The 21,934-nt window shown below is 37.3% G+C and overlaps 1 long non-coding RNA gene across 1 annotated transcript; it reads left to right on the forward strand.

Moving 5' to 3' along the window:
* Window positions 1–12,206: 12,206 nt before the first annotated feature.
* LOC134729787 (uncharacterized) lies at window positions 12,207–21,067 on the forward strand. Its single transcript, XR_010111218.1, has 3 exons — window positions 12,207–14,316; window positions 18,833–18,964; window positions 20,950–21,067. It is a non-coding gene; the product is annotated as an uncharacterized LOC134729787 (long non-coding RNA).
* Window positions 21,068–21,934: the final 867 nt, after the last annotated feature.

Here is a 21,934-nt window from a genome sequence, read left to right on the forward strand (position 1 = left end):
TTGTTTAACATGTGTACTAATCTGTATGAATAAGTAATTGTGTAGAAATAAAGGAAATAAGAATATATGAAAGACTTCTTTGACACAATATATATCTGTATTCTGAAATTAGTCATTATGGTACTTCTATTCCAATGATGAGTCCATTAGTAACAGACTAAATTGATTAGAGATAGTTTCTTTGTCTTTATTAAGGATGGAGTTAACTGAGGCTTAACAAAATGGTTCAAGTCATTTTTTTTAATATTATTATACTTTAAGTTTTAGGGTACATGTGCACATTGTGCAGGTTAGTTACATATGTATACATGTGCCATGCTGGTGCGCTGCACCCACTACCTCGCCATCTAGCATTAGGGATATCTCCCAATGCTATCCCTCCCCCCTCCCCCCACCCCACAACAGTCCCCAGAGTGTGATGTTCCCCTTCCTGTGTCCATGTGATCTCATTGTTCAATTCCCACCTACGAGTGAGAATATGCGGTGTTTGGTTTTTTGTTCTTGCGATAGTTTACTGAGAATGATGATTTCCAATTTCATCCATGTCCCTACAAAGGACATGAACTCATCATTTTTTATGGCTGCATAGTATTCCATGGTGTATATGTGTCACATTTTCTTAATCCAGTCTATCCTTGTTGGACATTTGGGTTGGTTCCAAGTCTTTGCTATTGTGAATAATGCCGCAATAAACATACGTGTGCATGTGTCTTTATAGCAGCATGATTTATAATCCTTTGGGTATATACCCAGTAATGGGATGGCTGGGTCAAATGGTATTTCTAGTTCTAGATCCCTGAGGAATCGCCACACTGACTTCCACAAGGGTTGAACTAGTTTACAGTCCCACCAACAGTGTAAAAGTGTTCCTATTTCTCCACATCCTCTCCAGCACCTGTTGTTTCCTGACTTTTTAATGATTGCCATTCTAACTGGTGTGAGATGGTATCTCGTTGTGGTTTTGATGTGCATTTCTCTGATGGCCAGTGATAACGAGCATTTTTTCATGTGTTTTTTGGCTGCATAAATGTCTTCTTTTGAGAAGTGTCTGTTCATGTCCTTCGCCCACTTTTTGATGGGGTTGTTTGTTTTTTTCTTGTAAATTTGTTGGAGTTCATTGTAGATTCTGGATATTAGCCCTTTGTCAGATGAGTAGGTTGCAAAAATTTTCTCCCATTTTGTAGGTTGCCTGTTCACTCTGATGGTAGTTTCTTTTGTTGTGCAGAGGCTCTTTAGTTTAATTAGATCCCATTTGTCAATTTTGTCTTTTGTTGCCATTGCTTTTGGTGTTTTAGACATGAAGTCCTTGCCCATACCTATGTCCTGAATGGTAATGCCTAGGTTTTCTTCTAGGGTTTTTATGGTTTTAGGTCTAACGTTTAAGTCTTTAATCCATCTTGAATTGATTTTTGTATAAGGTGTAAGGAAGGGATCCAGTTTCAGCTTTCTACATATGGCTAGCCAGTTTTCCCAGCACCATTTATTAAATAGGGAATCCTTTCCCCATTGCTTGTTTTTCTCAGGTTTGTCAAAGATCAGATAGTTGTAGATATGCGGCATTACTTCTGAGGGCTCTGTTCTGTTCCATTGATCTATATCTCTGTTTTGGTACCAGTACCATGCTGTTTTGGTTACTGTAGCCTTGTAGTATAGTTTGAAGTCAGGTAGTGTGATGCCACCAGATTTGTTCTTTTGGCTTAGGATTGACTTGGCGATGCAGGCTCTTTTTTGGTTCCATATGAACTTTAAAGTAGTTTTTTCCAATTCTGTGAAGAAAGTCATTGGTAGCTTGATGGGGATGGCATTGAATCTGTAAATTACCTTGGGCAGTATGGCCATTTTCACGATATTGATTCTTCCTACCCATGAGCATGGAATGTTCTTCCATTTGTTTGTATCCTCTTTTATTTCCTTGAGCAGTGGTTTGTAGTTCTCCTTGAAGAGGTCCTTCATCTCCCTTGTAAGTTGGATTCCTAGGTATTTTATTCTCTTTGAAGCAATTGTGAATGGGAGTTTACTCATAATTTGTCTCTCTGTTTGTCTGTTGTTGGTGTATAAGAATGCTTGTGATTTTTGTACATTGATTTTGTATCCTGAGACTTTGCTGAAGTTGCTTATCAGCTTAAGGAGATTTTGGGCTGAGACAATGGGGTTTTCTAGATATACAATCATGTCATCTGCAAACAGGGACAATTTGACTTCCTCTTTTCCTAATTGAATACCCTTTATTTCCTTCTCCTGCCTAATTGCCCTGGCCATAACTTCCAACACTATGTTGAATAGGAGCGGTGAGAGAGGGCATCCCTGTCTTGTGCCTGTTTTCAAAGGGACTGCTTCCAGTTTTTGCCCATTCAGTATGATATTGGCTGTGGGTTTGTCATAGATAGCTCTTATTATTTTGAAATACGTCCCATCAATACCTAATTTATTGAGAATTTTTAGCATGAAGCATTGTTGAATTTTGTCAAAGGCCTTTTCTGCATCTATTGAGATAATCATGTGGTTTTTGTCTTTGGCTCTGTTTATATGCTGGATTACATTTATTGATTTGTGTATATTGAACCAGCCTTGCATCCCAGGGATGAAGCCCACTTGATCATGGGGGTAACCTTTTTGATGTGCTGCTGGATTCGTTTTGCCAGTATTTTATTGAGGATTTTTGCATCAATGTTCATCAAGGATATTGGTCTAAAATTCTCTTTTTTGGTTGTGTTTCTGCCCGGCTTTGGTATCAGGATGATGCTGGCCTCATAAAATGAGTTAGGGAGGATTCCCTCTTTTTCTATTGATTGGAATAGTTTCAGAAGGAATGGTACCAGTTCCTCCTTGTACCTCTGGTAGAACTCGGCTGTGAATCCATCTGGTCCTGGACTCTTTTTGGTTGGTAAGCTATTGATTATTGCCACAATTTCAGCTCCTGTTATTGGTCTATTCAGAGATTCAACTTCTTCCCGGTTTAGTCTTGGGAGAGTGAATGTGTCGAGGAATTTATCCATTTCTTCTAGATTTTCTAGTTTATTTGCATAGAGGTGTTTGTAGTATTCTCTGATGGTAGTTTGTATTTCTGTGGGATCGGTGGTGATATCCCCTTTATCATTTTTTATTGCGTCTATTTGATTCATCTCTCTTTTTTTCTTTATTATTCTTGCTAGCGGTCTATTTTGTTGATCCTTTCAAAAAACCAGCTCCTGGATTCATTAATTTTTTGAAGGGTTTTTTGTGTCTCTATTTCCTTCAGTTCTGCTCTGATTTTAGTTATTTCTTGCCTTCTGCTAGCTTTTGAATGTGTTTGCTCTTGCTTTTCTAGATCTTTTAATTGTGATGTTAGGGTGTCAATTTTGGATCTTTCCTGCTTTCTCTTGTGGGCATTTAGTGCTATAAATTTCCCTCTACACACTGCTTTGAATGCGTCCCAGAGATTCTGGTATGTTGTGTCTTTGTTCTCGTTGGTTTCAAAGAACATCTTTATTTCTGCCTTCATTTCGTTATGTACCCAGTAGTCATTCAGGAGCAGGTTGTTCAGTTTCCATGTAGTTGAGTGGTTTTGAGTGAGATTCTTAATCCTGAGTTCTAGTTTGATTGCACTGTGGTCTGAGAGATAGTTTGTTATAATTTCTGCTCTTTTACATTTGCTGAGGAGAGCTTTACTTCCAAGTATGTGGTCAATTTTGGAATAGGTGTGGTGTGGTGCTGAAAAAAATGTATATTCTGTTGATTTGGGGTGGAGAGTTCTGTAGATGTCTATTAGGTCCACTTGGTGCAGAGCTGAGTTCAATTCCTGGTTATCCTTGTTGACTTTCTGTCTCGTTGATCTGTCTAATGTTGAGAGTGGGGTGTTAATGTCTCCCATTATTAATGTGTGGGAATCTAAGTCTCTTTGTGGATCACTCAGGACTTGCTTTATGAATCTGGGTGCTCCTGTATTGGGTGCATATATATTTAGGATAGTTAGCTATTCTTGTTGAATTGATCCCTTTACCGTTACGTAATGACCTTCTTTGTCTCTTTTGATCTTTGTTGGTTTAAAGTCTGTTTTATCAGAGACTAGGATTGCAACCCCTGCCTTTTTTTTGTTTTCCATTTGCTTGGTAGATCTTCCTCCACCCTTTTGTTTTGAGCCTATGTGTATCTCTGCACGTGAGATGGGTTTCCTGAATACAGCACACTGATGGGTCTTGACTCTTTATCCAATTTGCCAGTCTGTGTCTTTTAATTGGAGCATTTAGTCCATTGACATTTAACGTTAATATTGTTATGTGTGAATTTGATCCTGTCATTATGATGTTAGCTGGTTATTTTGCTCGTTAGTTGATGCAGTTTCTTCCTAGTCTTGATGGTCTTTACATTTTGGCATGATTTTGCAGCGGCTGGTACCGGTTGTTCCTTTCCATGTTTAGTGCTTCCTTCAGGAGCTCTTTTAGGGCAGGCCCGGTGGTGACAAAATCTCTCAGCATTTGCTTGTCTCTAAAGTATTTTATTTCTCCTTCACTTATGAAGCTTAGTTTGACTGGATATGAAATTCTGGGTTGAAAATTCTTTTCTTTAAGAATGTTGAATATTGGCCCCCACTCTCTTCTGGCTTGTAGGGTTTCTGCCGAGAGATCCGCTGTTAGTCTGATGGGCTTCCCTTTGAGGGTAACCCGACCTTTCTCTCTGGCTGCCCTTAACATTTTTTCCTTCATTTCAACTTTGGTGAATCTGACAATTATGTGTCTTGGAGTTGCTCTTCTCGAGGAGTATCTTTGTGGCGTTCTCTGTATTTCCTGAATCTGAACATTGGCCTGCCTTGCTAGATTGGGGAAGTTCTCCTGGATAATATCCTGCAGAGTGTTTTCCAACTTGGTTCCATTCTCCCCATCACTTTCAGGTACACCAATCAGACATAGATTTGGTCTTTTCACATAGTCCCATATTTCTTGGAGGCTTTGCTCATTTCTTTTTATTCTTTTTTCTCTAAACTTCCCTTCTCGCTTCATTTCATTCATTTCATCTTCCATTGCTGATACCCTTTCTTCCAGTTGATCGCATCAGTTCCTGAGGCTTCTGCATTCTTCATGTAATTCTCGAGCCTTGGTTTTCAGCTCCATCAGCTCCTTTAAGCACTTCTCTGTATTGGTTATTCTAGTTATACATTCTTCCAAATTTTTTTCAAAGTTTTCAACTTCTTTGCCTTTGGTTTGAATGTCCTCCCATAGCTCAGAGTAATTTGATCGTCTGAAGCCTTTTTCTCTCACCTCGTCAAAGTCATTCTCAGTCCAGCTTTGTTCTGTTGCTGGTGAGGAACTGCGTTCCTTTGGAGGAGGAGAGGTGCTCTGCTTTTTAGAGTTTCCAGTTTTTCTGTTCCGTTTTTTCCCCATCTTTGTGGTTTTATCTACTTTTGGTCTTTGATGTTGGTGATGTACAGATGGGTTTTTGGTGTGGATGTCCTTTCTGTTTTTAGTTTTCCTTCTAACAGACAGGACCCTCAGCTGCAGGTCTGTTGGAGTACCCTGACGTGTGAGGTGTCAGTGTGCCCCTGCTGGGGGGTGCCTCCGAGTTAGGCTGCTTGGGGGTCAGGGGTCAGGGACCCACTTGAGGAGGCAGTCTGCCCGTTCTCAGATCTCCAGCTGCGTGCTGGGAGAACTACTGCTCTCTTCAAAGCTGTCAGACAGGGACATTTAAGTCTGCAGAGGTTACTGCTGTCTTTTTGTCTGTGCCGTGCCCCCAGAGGTGGAGCCTACAGAGGCAGGCAGGCCTCCTTGAGCTGTGGTGGGCTCCACCCAGTTGGAGCTTCCTGGCTGCTTTGTTTACCTAAGCAAGCCTGGGCAATGGTGGGCGCCCCTCCCCCAGCCTTGCTGCCGCCTTGCAGTTTGATCTCAGACTGCTGTGCTAGCAATCAGGAGTGTCCATGTGCGTAGGACCCTCCGAGCCGGGTGCGGGATATAATCTTGTGGTGCGCTGTTTTTTAAGCCCGTTGGAAATGCGCAGTATTCGGGTGGGAGCGACCCGATTTTCCCGGTGCCTTCCGTCACCCCTTTCTTTGACTAGGAAAGGGAACTCCCTGACCCCTTGCGCTTCCGGAGTGAGGCAATGCCTCACCCTGCTTAGGCCCGCGCACGGTGCATGCACCCACTGACCTGCGCCCACTCTCTGGCACTCCCTAGTGAGATGAACCTGGTACCTCAGATGGAAATGCAGAAATCACCCGTCTTCTGCGTCTCTCCTCAAATCATTTTTTATTATAGAAAATATCATTGGTTTGACAGGCTTAGATATGTTTAGGTTTTTAATGGAATTAGGTGCTCTGATCTATTTTTTCCTCTGAGACAGAAATCTCTTTAAACAAAACAAGAACAAATAAAGCATCACTAATATGCCCCCAAATATTTATTTTCCTTTGAATTTTTCTTTTCTTGACTATAACATTTTTATCTGGCTTGGGGCAAGGTCCCTTCATTGGGCCTCTATCAGTATGTTGGTGGAATATGATTTACATTAATTTTTTTGATAAATTATTTGGTTAATAGGTCACATTAGTTTGACAAAATTTTGAATAGTTAATAAATTTAGCAAGTGTTTAGCATATGCCTTCTATAAGAAACAGATTCTGTGTATTGCATACACTTCCCATTTCTCCTCTTTTCAATGGAAACAGACTAATCTGAAAGTAATACAATTTTCTGTGAGAAAGCAATGAGGAAATGCCCAGTATTTATAAAACATTATAGCAAAATTATAATTACATATCAAATACAAAAATTTCATATGCTGTCTAATGTCAGACATATCTGAATTTTGACACACATAATTGCATCTTATTTTTTAAGGTTGATTTTGTCCCTTTTACTGGAAGTGTTTATATAAGATGATAATGGGGTTCAAGTGATCAATTCTGTCCAAGTATTTGGTTGTCACAAAGGAAGGCATCTGAATACCTAAAAGAATATAATTTTCTGCTTTTTAACATTCCTTAGGAAGTATTAACAGGTTGGTTGAAATTCTTTCCAACCCCTTCCTCCAGGAAAAAGAAGTCATGTTTCATGGCATTGCCAATATTAAAAATAAAACTTAAAAAAACAGATAAAATATTAGCAAAACAATAATCACTTATCTATTATTATTTATATTATGTAATTTCCTTTAATTTTCTATTAAATCACTGGTTAGTTTAAATGATCATGCTTCACATCACTCAACTAAAAACAAAACTTAAATATGTTTTGTACTGCTTCTAAGTAAGTCTATGCAAAGTCTACACAACTCACAGCAAAAATGAAAAAGTTCAATCAACCCTCTGTTTAGGCTACATGATGCCAAATTATCAGTTTGATTTTTCCCCATTGGATTGGCCAGATGTTTTAGCATTTTGCACACACAGCCTAAGAATGTATTCAACTACTTACTATCAAATGATTGTATCAGAGGATGGAAATTCATATGCCTACCCGCACCCATACTGGCAGGAATATACCCTTTGCATAAAGTGAAGCACACTTGTATAATTTTATGATGGTGTGTCAGTAGCAATATTTTATCTTGCATGGGAATTATGAGGACATACTGCAGCTACATAAAACAGAAACTTGTTTTATCTAACCTCTGATAAATTAAGGTAATTTATTGTGCATAGTTTTTGCATGTGTTTAAAATGTCTAGAGCAGGTAATTATATATGCTTTTTTGAATATGTTGTAATATAAAGATTTTCTTCAGTGATAGAATTGTGAGCTCTAGGCCGAAATTTTAAAAGTAAATATGATGGTAGATTTACAATTCAAAGGAACATAAATGAACAGACATACCCTTAAAAAAACAGCTGTCTACCTGACTGATCCAAGAAAATGAATATTGAAAACAAACATCTGCCCTGTGGTAGACAATGTGGTAAAACTAATCGCACTGAGCATAATGAATTTATTTTCTTTTCTGCTTACTATAAACTTGGCAAACTTTTTCTGGTATAAATATTTAAATGTAACAACGAGGTGAAACAACAGTGCTCCAACATCCAAGATAGAGCCAGGAACATTTCTGGGAATTTTGAGGCCTCTGAGAAAGCTTACTCGCAATCCTTTCAGAATTAGGCACCTCTTTGTCCTTAAGTTTCTAATGAGCCTAATTGAGTAATATAAGTGATGACAGTGGTGGGCCGCCTGATGCAGCTGCTGCCATCACTCTGGCCACTGCAGGGAGGGTGCAGGGAGAAGGCAGCCCCTCCTACAGCCTTCTGTCCTGGGGGCTGCCATGATGAGGCCAGGCCACGTCGCCCACTGGTGGGAGAGCAGTGCATCAGGGAGCAGCCATTGAGCAGAGAGGGGCGCCAATGCGGACCTGGGATCATGCTTGGGGGGCTGGGGTGGGAAGAAGGAGAGGTGCCCTGGCCAGCAGGGAAGCCATTGTGCCCACTCCGCCTAGGGTGCCGGATTCCTGAGCCTCAGGAGGAGGCTCTGCACAGGGTCACTTGGGGCTTCATCCCCGGGGTCTGCCCCATGTCGTGGTGACCACCAAACCTGCCACTTCCAATGGCAGGGCTGGGGCCATGATTTGCACCATCCTGGGCTGCCCCTGAGCACTGGGGCAACAGAGGTAGCTCGTGGCATGCTGTCCTTGCCCTGCGTGCCGGCCTGGGTCCAGCGAAGATCACCAGACTCTGCTCCAGGCTGTGAGGGGGCACAGCCAGAGCTGCATGCTCCACAAATCAGTGGCAGCCAGGAGAAGGCAGCAGCCCCACCCCCTCAGGCACAGCTGAAGCCACCCAACTCTGGATGGTAGACTCGGGCCTCCTTGTGCTCTTGGGGGCTGGGAGCAGGCAGGAGCTCTATCCCCCAGGCATAGCTGCAGCCATCCAAGTAGGGGTGGTAGACTCGGGCCACCCTGTTCTCTTGGGGACCAGGAGTGGGCAGGAACCATGCCCTCCTTCCCCCATGCAACTGCAGTGCCCAAGTCAGGGTTGTATAACCGGGCCTCCATGTGCTCTTGGGGGCCCTTACCCTTGTAGGTTCGGAGGTGCCTTGTCCTGCTGCATGACCTCTGCCCACTCCTAGTGCCTGCTCCAATCTCAGAACAGGGTTGGAGCCTAGCCTGGGCACTGTCACAGCCCAGCCAGTAATGCCCATGCTCAGGCCCTACCACCTTGCCCCCCTCTAGGCATTGGGAGCCTGACAAGCACGGGGGGAAGCGAGGGTTGCTGAGGGCAGTTTGATGCTGGTCTGCAGGTAACCCTTGGCATGAGTGGCCTGCACACCATGGTAGGTGGCAGGAGGCAGGCAGGCTCCTGGGTGGAAGGATGTGGGTCCCCAGTAAAGGCCCCATCTTTAGGCCATGGGACTGGGTTGCCAGACCTGCCTACCAGAGTGGGGACTTGTGGTGCCTTTTCTAATCTGCCCATGGTCTCCCATGGACCTATTGGCACACACTTCCTCTCCTCTGAGAAGCTACCCTCTCCAAGGCCTCCTCTCTGCTGAGAGCTGCAGTTGGTAGAATGACCAGCTGCAGAGAGGAGCTATCCTCTCTGTTGAAAGCTGAACACTTGTTCAGACCACCTGCCTGCAGAGAGGATCCACCCTCTCCAAAGCCTCCTCTCTCCTAAGAGCTGAACACTTGATGGGACGACCTGCCTACAGAGAGGAGCTACCCACTGCAGGTCTCCTCTGAGCTGTTGTAACCCTCAAAAAGGCTTCTCTTCATGTTGCTTACCCTCCATTTGTCTGTGTACCTCATTTTTCCTGGATGCAGGACAAGAACTCGGGCAAAGACACCACTGGCCACAGAGGTTTCCAGCCAGAAAAGCAACACCCCAAAGATCCTGTAACATAAATATTATTATGGAGTATAAAGGAAAAAAGAGGAGACAAACAAGAATCATAAAGGAACAAGAGAAAAATGGTGATGGGGAAAAAGTGAGAAGAGAGGACAGGAGAAGAGAGGAAGGAAAGGCATTAGCATGGGCTGGTAGAGTAGCATTGACATTCTTGAAGTGTGGTGTAACAAGTAGTTATGGTCTAAGCTGTCAAATGAAATCCCCATTATCCTTCTCAAGCCAGTTAAGGAGTATTGGATATAAAGCAAGATTAAATGACTTCCTGTGATTCCACATGCAAAGGTACTCAACTTGCCAATATTCCTTCTTGAATTTACCACTGATTCCCAAAGCTATCTTGATTACATACTTGCTAGCTCCATAATATACTAAAGGCAATTTCTTTAAGTAAGTTTTAAAGTTCTATTTTTTAAGAGCAAAAGAAATTAGGGTACAATTAAACATGTGAGTGTTCTACAAGACTCTGGTATCAGAAAATTTCATTAGGGCATCTGTTTATAAGCAGCCTATATGGAAAATGAGTGAAGCATTAAAAAGTCAATATTGGGGCATGAATTTACAGAGAAAATTTTAGCTAGCGAGGTTTGTGGTGCTTAGGAGTACCAATGCATTACATTTATATTTTGTTTCTGTCACATTTTCTTTGAAAAATAGTTTTTAGCTAGCTGACTTTTAACAAGAGTTATAGATGTATTAAAATTATTAAAGCAGGGGAAATACACAACAGCCAATAATAGATAGGGGTTAGTATGGAGGTAGCAGAGAGGTATTTAGCTTACTGGCAATTAAAGAAATAAAAATAATAATGCATTAACTCTAATTCTCTAATAAAAGAAGCAGAACAGGTTTTCAGATAAGGCAACCTCTCTGACTAGGTCCTTATCTTTGAGATAAATATTAGTGTAATACTTCATATAAGAAGTATTAGGCACCAGGCATGATGGCTCATGCCTGTAATTTCAGCACTTTGGGAGACCAAGGCGGGTGGATCATTTGAGGCCACGAGTTTGAGACCAGCCTGGCCAACATGGTGAAACCCCATCTCTCCTAAAATTTAAAAAAACTAGCTAGATGCATGGTGGCACACGACTATAATCCTAGCTACTCAGGAGGTTGAGGCACAAGAATCTCTTGAATCCAGAAGGTGGATGTTACAGTGAGCCAAGATCGCACCATTGCACTCCAACCTGGGTGACAGAGTGAGACTCTGTCTCAAGAAACAAACAAACAAAAAAGAAGTATTAGGCAACAAATTACTGTGTTGGATAATTTTACCAAATAAAGACGTAAGGGCAGAATTTATAAACTTTTCAATTAATAGTGACCACGGGAAAAAGTAGATAGAAAGTATGAAACTTTGCATTTATCTAGGAATTTCTACAGGGGAACTATAATATTATTTAAATATGCAGCGGTCTGACAATCTGATTTGATAAGAGCACTATAGCACAGACATTCTGTATGTCTCTTATTTCAGTGACTTCTAACCAAGCCAATCATCAAAATAATCAGGAGGTCTTTAAAAATACATATGTCCAATTCTGATTCTTCAATATACTGTTTCAATATGTTTGGGATGGGGCTAGGGAATCCATATTTTTAAAAATCCTTTTGCGTTCTTTTGATTATTTGACATCCTTGCTTGCTTTTTCCTCAGAATGCAACCAGTATGTTTGCTCCTGATGAAATTATTATGTTTACCTGATATTATTTTATCTTTTTTTCTGGATTTCAAGATGTATTATAGATATATTTTTTCCAGATGACCTATAGGAATCCTAATTTCATAAATTTTAAAATGTGAAACAGTAGATCTACCACTGGCCTGAGTTCTTGGAAACTCTACATGGTGGCATGGCTTAAAAAAATTGTCTGAGCTGTCAAGTACACCACTTAAAGAAGGAAGAATAAAATAAATTCTAGTACATTGAATGGCTGAGTAGCCAGAAATTTACCAAGATTTTCTATCACTTTATACATTATATATTATCTCATTTAACCACCAGAGCAATTTGGAGATAGTTATTACTCCCATTTTACATATGAGAAAACTCAAACTTATAGTGGTTAAGCCTTGCTTAAAGTCACACAGCTTATTAGTGGAGCTGAGATCCAACTGTCTTTAAAACCAATGGCTGTTCCATGATTTATAATCTTTTGGGTATATACCCAGCAATGGGATGGCTGGGTCAAATGGTATTTCTAGTTCTGGATCCTTGAGGAATCACCACACTGTCTTCCACAATGGTTGAACTAGTTTACAGTCCCACCAACAGTGTAAAAGTGTTCCTATTTCTCCACATCCTCTCCAGCACCTGTTGTTTCCTGACTTTTTAATGATCGCCATTCTAACTGGTGTGAGATGGTATCTCATTGTGGTTTTGATTTGCATTTATCTGATGGCCAGTGATGATGAGCATTTCTTCAATAAAGACACATGCACACATATGTTTATTGCAGCACTATTCACAATAGCAAAGACTTGGAACCAAGCCAAATGTTCATCAATGATAGACTGGATTAAGAAAATGTGGCACATATACACCATGGAATACTATGCGGCCATAAAAAAGGATGAGTTCATGTCCTTTGTAGGGACATGGATGAAGCTGGAAACCGTCATTCTCAGCAAACTATGGCAAGGACAAAAAACCAAACACCGCATGTTCTCACTCATAGGTGGGAATTGAACAATGAGAACACATGGACACAGGGAGGGGAACATCACACACTGGAGCCTGTTGTGGGATGGTGGAAGGGGGAGGGATAGCATTAGGAGATATACCTAATGTAAATGATGAGTTAATGGGTACAGCACACCAACATGGCACATGTATACATATGTAACAAACCTGCACGTTGTGCACATGTACCCTAGAACTTAAAGTATAATTAAAAAAAAAAGAAAAGAAAAAAATAAAACCAATGGCTGTTCCACTATCCCATGGCAGTTTGTGGTAGATAATGTAGTTTGCTACATACTGCGAGTTCAATGATGACAAGTGATAGCATGGTTTAAAATTAGAGCAAAACAGGGTGACTATAGTCAGTACTAATTGAATTGTACATTTTTAAATAACTAAGAGTATACTTAGATTGTAACACAAGGGATAAACTCTTGAAGTTATGGATACCCCATTTACCTTGATGTGGTTATTATGTATCATATGCATGTATCACAATATCTCATATACCCCATAAATATATACACCTACTATGCACTCATAAAAATTAAAAATAAAAAAAATAATACACTTAGATTGTAACGCAAGGGATACCCTCTTGAAGTGATGGATACCCCATTTATCTACCTGTGGTTATTACACATTGTATGCCTGTATCAAAATATCTCATATACCCCATAAATATATATACCTATTACACACTCACAAAAATTAAATATAAATAAATAAATAAAAAGTATATGATGCTCCTATATGTTAAACAAAAGCTAACATAATTTTTGAACATTAAGTTTATTTATGAATAACTTGCTTTTCAAACCTATTGTAACTAACATAGTTTCTCTATAATTGTTCTGCTACAAAGACCTTAGGAAAGATTATCCTTTGATCATTTTACAAGGGTAATTATTGCCTTCCTGCCATTGAGAAATGGATCAAACAGATAATATCCGGGCATTAAAAATAAAAACACACAGCAAATAACAACCCCGCTTGAAAAAAAATTAAATTAGAAAAAGTAATCTCAAAATCCCATTAATAAACAATTACAAAAGAGCCAAAATTTAGATTGATCTTGTTAATTGTGTTTATCTCAGTGTGAAGCCATGTCAGCAAGCCTAAAGCCAATGTATTTTGTTAAAACTACTATTGGCACAGCAGGCCCTGAACATTAAAGAGGATGCTTGTTATTATGGGGCTGCAAGTGTGAGAGGACACTAACAATAGACTGAATAATTAATATTGTATCTTAATCTAGAAATGCTGCATTATAAAGCTCCTTATATCCAACAAAATTCCTTAACACCATGTATTTTTCTTAATACTACTTGAATTCAGCATTTATAATCTCTTTAAAATAAAAAATGTCACAATTTAGCGACACTGCCTACTAGTTGTATTCAAGGTTATAACACTAGCGTATTTATCTTTATTAATTAATATAAAAATGATTTTCCCTTTGGATACATCACTGAATGCCTACAGTCTAACAATACAAATGGAGCCCTCTAATCTGAGAAGTAAGAATGAAAATACTTGATAGAGTTTCTGGTTCAAGATGACAGACAGCACATATTTATATGTCTTTTTTCTTTTCTTTTCTTTTCTTTTTTTTTTTTTTTTGCAAAACCCCTCTGAATAATAATAATGAAGTACTAAAGACATTAAGTCCATAAATTTACTGAATGACATCACTGAATGCCCAATGAGAGGCATCAGAAGACCAGAGCCTTGACATATTTCTGGAACATGGAGAAAGGTGGGACCATATTGATGGACAATATAGAATGGAGAGAGCCACATCTCAGGACATGCACAGTGTGCTGCAGAAGAGGTAAGAGTTGCTTATCATCAGATAAGTGGAAAGGAAATAGAATTATAAAACAACATGATTGATGGCCTACAGCATTGGTCTCCAAGGTTGTGTGTGATCATCCCAGGCAATCCATATTTCATATGGCACAGAAAAACATATTAAAATGTCCAGTTTTACTTTTTTATATCAAAAATAAGAAATATATTATGTTTATCAATATTTTATAAACAGATGTACAGTAATCTATGTATGTGATATATATAATAAAATACTATAAAAAAGAATATAGTAAAATCATTGATTTTTTTTTTGAGACTGGTAGCTTCTGTAAAATGGCTATGGCCATGTAGGTCAGCATCACCTCTATATATGCAGTAGCAGCAGGTTGAGGCTGAAGTGCTATTTTCCAAAGAAATGAGAAACCTGCCAGGAAGAGTTTAGTGCTTTTATTATGGTAGCTGATATTCCAGAGAAGAGCCATCCTCATTTGTTTTCTGCCATAAAAACTAAAACATAACCCACTAGTTTGAAGTTATATGTGACTTCCTTTCAGGATGGAAGCCTGTGAGAAAAGACTACCTCAATAATGTCAGAAAAATTGCTTGGTAGGTACCAGTAATAATGCATCAAGTGCATCTCTTATGAGTATGAGTGGAAAAACAAGCATCATCAGACATTTGAGAAAAACTAGAAGCACACGCAAAAAAATAACTAATCCGGACATTACTTGGAAGAAAATAACTTTTAAAATTTATTCTAATTAATATTCTTGGGAGAATCAAAATGATCCCTACATTCACAAAGAATAGGTTGCTGTAAGAAAAGAGTAATTGGAAAGCAGGAAATAGAAGTTTAAATTTTATTAAAATTAGAATATCAATAGAATAAATTAGAATTAAATGGAAAATAAGTTGCAAAAATATCGGACATCACGATGAAAGTTTTATTGGAAAATAGCAAGAATCGCGTGACAGTCATTAGTAAATGAGTATCTGTTAAAATTGAAGAAAAATAAATAAATATAATGCATGATAGGCGTTTTACAAGAGGATAATTTATGTATCAAATTATTAGGTAGATGTTTTGAGAAACAGATGAAGCCTTCATAAATATTTTTGCAAAATTGCCTTTTTTTATTTTTGTGCCATGGAATTTAACTGTATAATGAGGAATATAGTAGAATATCATCTTATAATTTGGTTGGGAAAATTCTGCACAAATCTCTCCTTATAAATCAATGCATTTCCATTCATTTTTTGTTTGAAAAAATTAATTTGGAGAAGGTGGCACACTCTTGTAGTCCCAGCTACGCAGGAGGCTGAGTTGGGAGAATCACCTGCGTCCAGGAAGTCGAAGCAACAGTGAGCCATGTTCCCCAGCCTGGGTGACGGGAGTGAGACCCTGTCTCAAAAAATATGCATATTTAAAATTAAAGCATAAATTGTGTTCAATACAAGGTTAAATAAAAAAAGTTTTAGATTTCTTTTCCAAAACAAAATCTCAGTAAAACCTTTTCCATTTTTATCATGACTATAAAATTTTGGTTCATGTTTTAAGTGTTTTCAGTGTAAGCAAAGTTTATTTTAAAATATGGATAAAGAAGTCTTATAATAGTATGATTTAAGAATTTGCATAATCTTAGTCATTAGGCAAATAAGGCATATATTTATTATGTCAACAACCCAAAAGGAAGAGAAAATCTGGTCTTTTACGACATAAAAAAAAGAACCTCTACAAAAATGTAATAATCCAAATATGAAGCAAATGTGGCATGATTCTGACCCTTAGACGGGGTGTAAAATAAAAGAATTCATTTGACTTTGATACTTGAAGCATCCGCTTTTAGGAAGCTATATCCAATTTCTGTGGAACCAGTCACGTTACTTGGCTCTATTGGGAATAATATTTACACAATTATAATATGGAAAAGTGGAAATATACATATTTATATAATTTTCACAATCTATAGGTAAATATGGACATTTTAATTATATTTAAATTGCAGGATTAATAGGTTATAAATCAACAATTTATTTAAAAAGTTCACATTGACTCAAATAGAGATGTAAAAGGCGGGATAAAGATTGTACTGACTTTCTCATCCGATTTATTAGGGAGTCAATGATTATCATTTAAAATTAGCAAATTAAGAAGTAGGGCTTTATAAAGATAACCAGCAGAAGAATGATAAAACTGATAGGTAGTTAACAGATACTGGAAGATCGAAAGACTTCAGTACACCACTTAAGCTCAATCGTTCATACTAAAATACAAGTTTAGGAATATTATTTATAGTTATTGTGAAAATCACCGGCAACAAAAAAGAAAATCACTGGCAACAGAAAACTTATTAAGTAATAAGACTGGTGACGTGAGAAGGGGGTGAATTTTTTAAAACTTTTAATTTAATACATTTTGTACTTTCAAAAATGTATTTCCATGGGCATCTGTTGTTTTCTTTTCTTTATCACCTTTTAATTCCATCCTCCCTAAAGTAACCAATTACAGAATATAAGTAACTAATTATGAAAATGTAATGGTATCCATTCATACCCTTTTTCTACTAATTCTCTCTCTCTCTCTCTCACACACACACACACACAAACACACACACACAAATACACCTGATCACAAAAGTTGTTCTTGCTGCTTTATTTTAAATTCAAATAGGAATATACTATTCTCATTACTCTGCAATTTGATTTTTTAGTCATATAATTTTTGACATATATCCAGATCAACATATACATACAGCTCACTGTTTTTATTAGCTGCACAATATTCTATTCAATAGAAAGCCTCAGGGTTAATATTCTGTATCTGCTGAGACTTATCAATACCTGTGTTATACTGATTGCTAAATATTTTGAATATTACCACCAAATAAATTACAGTTTATTCCACTAATTCACTATTGTACATTCGGGCTACCAAAATGCTGAAAAAAATTATACACACACACACACACACACGCATGCATATCTATATATGTACATACATACTAGTACTTTTATTTTTCTTGTAGGCAAAATTCTTAAAAGAGTGATTGCTGGGCCAAACAATATGTATATATTTATTTTATTAGTTATTGCAAGATTTTCTAAGTCATGCATTTCTCAATGTCACCAGCAAAAATGGTTAATTTTTACAATTGGGTAGATTTAAACAAAAATTACATTGCTTTAATTTGATTTTCCCTGACCACTCATGATATTGGATATTTTTTTCAAATAAACGTTTGCATTTTTTATTTTCTTCTCTGAATTGGCTGTTCATAATCTTTACGCATTTTTCTGTTTGGTAATTAGTTGTTTTCTTATTAATAAGCACAAGATCTTTTGGCTAGTCATATTAACTAATTAACACCAAACTTAGAAAATAATTGAGACATACTTTAAAAAACATTTGTTGTTTGTCTAAAATTCAAATTAAACTGGGATTCCTCAAGACTACTCAGTTTGTTATTTGAATTTTATGATATTCTTTCCCAAACTATTAGGGAATTGAATTTGTTAATCATTTTAATGGCTTTTATTTTTCTGTCTTGTTTAAGTAGTTTTTACCCTTTCCATAGTCTGAGCATTTCCTGTTTTGAGAAATATTTTAATTATTTTACTTGTTACATTTAGTTATCTGTAATTAGTTTTTTGATTATGTCAAGTAGTGTACTTTTTTCTCAAATGAATAGTCAATTTTTCCAGCACCATTAAGTAAATTATGCTCTGTCAACTGAATTGAAATGTCAAATTTGTCACATTTTAATTTTCAATATTTCTTAGATATATTTTTACACTATTATGTTCCACAACTAATCTGTCTATTCTTATCCACCTAACTTATGAGTAACTTAGCTATCTGATATAGAAGGTCTTAAATCAGTAATTCTATTTTGTTAATTTTAATATAATTTTATTGGCATTTAATGATATTTATTGTTCCATGTAAAATTTATATTATTTCATTCAATTTTAAAACATTAGAATGAGAAAAATGTGTATATTTAATGTGGAAAAAATCAAGGTTTTCATGACATTAACGATCCCTCTGAAGAAAAATGCTATATATTATCATTAATTCTGGTGTTTTTAATGTTGTCCTGCAAGATCTGATTATTTAATTATGTAATGTTTTCTGATATATTTTCACATATCTTAAAATTTACCCCTTTACAGTGTTCTATCCAGAAGTTTTAGTATATTCACAAAGATATACAACCATAACCACTAATTAAAAAATAATTTTTTCACCCCAAGAAAAACACCATACCCATTAGCAGCTATTAATTATCCATTCCTCTCTGCCCTCAGTCCTTTACAACCACTAGTCTAATTTCTGTGTCTATGGATTTGCCTATTTTGGATATTTTATGTAAATTGAATCACATAATATGTGGTATTTTGCTAATGGTTTCCTTCACTTAGCATGTTTTTAAAGTCCATCTTTGTTGCAATATGTATAAGTACTCGATTTCTGTTTATTGCTGACTAGTATTACACTTCATGACTATATCAAATTTTATTTATTCTTTCCTCAGTTGCTGAGCATTTGGGTTCATTCAATTTTTGGATATTATGAATTATATCACTATGAACATTAATGTACAGGTTTCTGTGTGGACATTTGTTTTCATTCGTTTTGGGTAGCAGTGGAATTGCCAGGCCATAGGGTAAGTCAATGCTTACATTTTAAGGAATGTATTTGTTGTCCTATATTTACTCATTAAAGAACATAATAGTTAAACAAAAAGAAAAGGAGGGAATTCGTTTTTCCTCTGAGACTAATGCCATGCCTTTAACAGTTAATCCCATCATTGTGTTACGGCCTAATTATTTTGATTAGTTCTATGATTAATTTCAGCCATTTCAGACACAACTATCATATATTTTATGTGGCTATGATTAAGATGAAAAATACGATGTGAGCATATATTTTAAAATGTCATTCACATGCATTTAGAGTAAAATTAATGTAAAATAAGGTGAATTAGCTACTAACATAATTTTTTGTTAATGAATCTCTGATACTCAGTCTAGAACTTGGAGAGGTTTTACGTGTTGCTATTGTTGCTGCTCTTTTATTTTGAAATAATTTTAGACTTAGAGAAAACTAATAAAATCATTAAGAGTTCCTTAATTTCCCTCAGCCAGCTTCCCCTACAATTAGCACAACACATAGCAATAGTAAAATGATCAAAACAAATAAATTAATGTTGGTACAATGCTATTAATAAAGTGCAGAACTTACTTCTATTGTACTCGTGTTTTAACTAATGTGTTTTTTCTCTTCCAAGATTCCTTCTTCTGCTTCATTACCCTCAGCCTGTCAGACTTCGTCAATCTTTCTATGCCTTCCATGACATTGACTCTTTTTAAGAACACTGATCAGTTATTTTGACATATATGTATTTGTTTTTTCTCTTGTAAGTTACAAAACAAAGTTACAAAACAAAACTGATGTCACTTGTACTAGGCAAAGCAATACCTTTCATGCATACAGAGAGTTGCAAAAACAAATGATGAAGATCATAAGTCTAAAGAGTATTTATATCTGGAGGTTCTTCCTTCAGAGTGGAGAAAGACAGAAAGCAATTGAAAATACAGTGTGCTCCCTAATATTTATTCTTGTGCACTCTTCAGAAAATTCGGCCAGAGTATCAGAAACTTATTTATTTTATACATCTGAATTGAACAACTCATGATGGATCTGAATGGATAATGAATAATATTCTCTAAAGATTGAAATATAGTAATTAAACTGATTAAAGAATAATTCTTACATTTGAAAAGGAGTAAGAAGTGAATATGAAAATAACCATGTTTGCATTTTCAGAGAATGACTCCTCTTGTTAGATTTATTTCTCCAAAATAAATTGTAAAGTTAAAGACCTTCAGAGCTCTTTTTAAATGAAACGCCTGTTCCCCGTGAGAAAAATCTTGAGCCACTACTCTGGGCACTGGGCCGGGTAGTAGCCTCTGATATTTTTGACCTTCCTTTCTTGGAATGGAAATTCTGCCCTACAGGTAAAGCTGGACAAAGGATGATTGGGGCCTCAGTATTCTCTGCCTACTACACATTGAGTAGAGCCTCTGTCCTATGGAGAAGGGTTAAGAAAGGGAAACCCTGAACTCTCAGCTGTACTCACCAGGAATTTAGCTTCTTCAAGTTGGACTTTTAGGGAATCAGAAATGCTGATAGACTACCCCTCTCAGTGATATATGGGGGATGCTCTTTATTGGGCGCTCAGAGGAGAATGAGCCCTGCCTTCCTGGTCCCATCTTCCCAGAATGGTAGTTTAATCAACTTGAGCTGGAGGGTGTGGTGGATCATGACTCAAATGCCACAGACCTCCTCTTTTCATAACTTATTTTAGTACTATTTTCCTTGGGCGGCTGTAACAAAGTACCACGAAGTATTGCTGACTGAATGCCTTAGAAGAAATGTATTGTCTCACAGGTCTGGAGACTAGATGTCTGAAATCAAGATGTCAGCAGGGTTATTTCCTTCTGAAAGTTGTGAGAAATAATCAGTTCCATGCTTTTTCTCTCATATTTTGTTTGCTGAAATCATTGGCATTCGTTGCCATATGGAAGCTTCATCTCAATCTCTGTCTTAGACGTTTTTTTTTTTTTGTTTTGTTTTTTTTTGAGACAGTGTCTCACTCTGCTACCCAGGCTGCAGTGCAGTGGTGCAATCTCGGCTTACTACAGCATTGACCTCCCAGATTTAAGCAATCCTCCCACTTCAGCCTCACAAATAGTTTGGGCTACAGGTGAGTGCCACTATGCTCAGCTAATTTTTGTTATGTTTGTAAAGATGGGGTTTCACCATTTTGCCCAGGCTGGTCTTGAACTCCTGGGTTCAAGTGATCCACCCCCCTTAGCCTCCTAAATTGCTGGTAGTGTTTACATGTGTTCTTGTCTGTGTCCAAAATCACAATCATTCTTTCAGCAGAGACACAAATCATTCTGGATTAGGGGCTGCCCTAATGAATGCATCTTAAGTAATTGCATCTTCAACAACCTTATTCCCAAATACGGTCACATTCTGACATATGGGTGTTATGTCTTACACCTATGAATTTTAGGAGAAGACAATTTATAACAATATATTTTCATGAATTAATGCTTCCTCATTTGCTGTATACTTTCATGACAATTTCTAGAAAGTTGAAATTGTTATTTATTTTCATAATTTTCAGCAGCCTTGTTTGTTTCACAGGGGAATGCATTCACAGAGCTCCACATGCTACCTCCCTGGAAATAAAGTTCTGTGGAACAAAATTTTAGGGAGAAAACATGACTTACACAATTTAGAAAAAATAATTATTACTTCAAGATTTAACAAAAAAGACATTTGGGAAATATTTCATTAATAAGGAAATGTTTCACCACACTCTTTGATCATTACAGTCAATTAAGGTTTTGTTGTATCCATCTAAACATTTCTACAAACATCAAACATGAAAGGCATCTATTTGATGAGCCTTTTCAGTTGGGCTTATTGATAGAGTTATGTGGTTAAGAGGTAGAAAAGAACATTCCATCCAACTGACCATCACAATTATCAGAAACTAAATCTGCCCTCTTAAGTTTCCAGGGTTAATGCATATTTTTATTCACCATGCTGTGCTACATGA

Source organism: Pan paniscus, chromosome X, assembly GCF_029289425.2.
Source record: "Pan paniscus chromosome X, NHGRI_mPanPan1-v2.0_pri, whole genome shotgun sequence".
NCBI classification, from domain to species: domain Eukaryota; kingdom Metazoa; phylum Chordata; class Mammalia; order Primates; family Hominidae; genus Pan; species Pan paniscus.